Here is a 1,384-nt window from a genome sequence, read left to right as displayed (position 1 = left end):
TACACCCCATGATGGCCGTGTCATCTGCAAACTTCTGAATATGGCATAATTCAGAGTTGTAGCAGAAGTCAGAGGTGTACAGGGTGAAGAGAAGAGGGGACAGCACAGTTCCCTGTGGTGCTCCTGTGCTGCTGACCACTGTGTCAGACGTGATGTCCTTCAGCCTGACGTACTGTGGTCTGTCGGTGAGGTAGTCGGATATCCAAGCCACCAGGCAGGGGTCCACCTCCATCCTGTTCAGTTTTTCCTGAAGCATACAGAGCCGGATGGTATTAAAGGCACTGGAAAAGTCAAGAAACAGTATCCTGACCGTGCCTTTTCCCCCCATCCAGGTGTGAGTGGGCTCTGTGTAGGAGGTACAGGATGGCATCCTCCACTCCGACACCCGCCTTGTATGCAAACTGTAGTGGGTCCTGGGCATGTTGTACCTGTGGTCGGAGGAAGTTGAGGAAGAGCCGCTCTAGAGTCTTCATAAGATGTGACGTCAGTGCCACCGGTCGGAAGTCATTCAGCTCATTGGGCCGGTTCTTTTTGGGGACCGGGACGATGCAGGATGTCTTCCATAGGGCGGGCACTCTCCCCAGTCGCAGACTGAGGTTGAAGACTCGTTGTAGCGGCTCCCCAAGTTCAGCAGCACACGCCTTTAGCATCCTAGGACACACCTTGTCTGGGCCTGCTGCCTTTCTGGGGCGAAGCTTCCTCAGTTGCCTCCTGACCTGATCCACTGTGACACTGGGAGATGTTTGGGAGGAGGGGAGGGGGGGAGATGTCTTGCTGCTGAGAGAGGGATTGGAGGAGGGGGGTGTCATGGTGTCAGGAAGGGGGGGAAGCGAGGGAGGCAGGAGAGTGGGGAGAGGACTCTGTAGTGAAGGTGAGGGTGAGGGTGGGGGGGTTGTGGGCTGGTCAAACCTGTTGAAGAAGTTGTTGAGTTCGTTTGCCTTCTCCACAGTCCCCCCCACTGTGCTTTTCTTGGTGTTGTGGCCTGTGATGGTTTTCACACCATTTGCGTGTCATCCTTGCGCAGGGGCCATGCTAATCTTCTCTGTATCGTATCCAATTTAGCGTACGCGCTTGCCGAAGCACACCATTCCAGACCTCCCATTATGTAAGATTAGGTCCAGGTGTTTCCCTCCCGTTGCACATTCCCTCGTTACCTTCTGTGTATATATTGTATTAGTTTCCCTTTGTTTGTTGTCAGGTTATCTGTTTGTCATGCATCAAGCTAATGTACTCCATGTCCATGTCACAGTACCAGGTTTCAGGTTTCCTGTTCCCAGTGTTTAGTTTGGTTCAGTTTTCCCACTTTATTCTTGTATTTGTTCTTTTATTTGTATGTTGCTCCCCACTTTCTAATAAGCACCCCACTCTTAGTTGATATCAAGTT

The 1,384-nt window shown here is 51.9% G+C and overlaps 1 non-coding gene across 1 annotated transcript; it reads right to left on the bottom strand.

Annotated features, from left to right (window-relative positions):
- Positions 1 to 978: 978 nt before the first annotated feature.
- Positions 979 to 1,083, bottom strand: LOC146659559 (U6 spliceosomal RNA). The gene has a single exon (XR_014913881.1). It is a non-coding gene; the product is annotated as a U6 spliceosomal RNA (small nuclear RNA).
- Positions 1,084 to 1,384: the final 301 nt, after the last annotated feature.

This window comes from Rhamphochromis longiceps, linkage group LG11 (assembly GCF_057381845.1).
Source record: "Rhamphochromis longiceps isolate RC_006_pf linkage group LG11, R_longiceps_female_GT1.1, whole genome shotgun sequence".
Taxonomy (NCBI): domain Eukaryota; kingdom Metazoa; phylum Chordata; class Actinopteri; order Cichliformes; family Cichlidae; genus Rhamphochromis; species Rhamphochromis longiceps.
The sequence above is the reverse complement of the archived record's forward strand: the minus strand, read 5'-3'. Positions and strand labels throughout refer to the sequence as shown.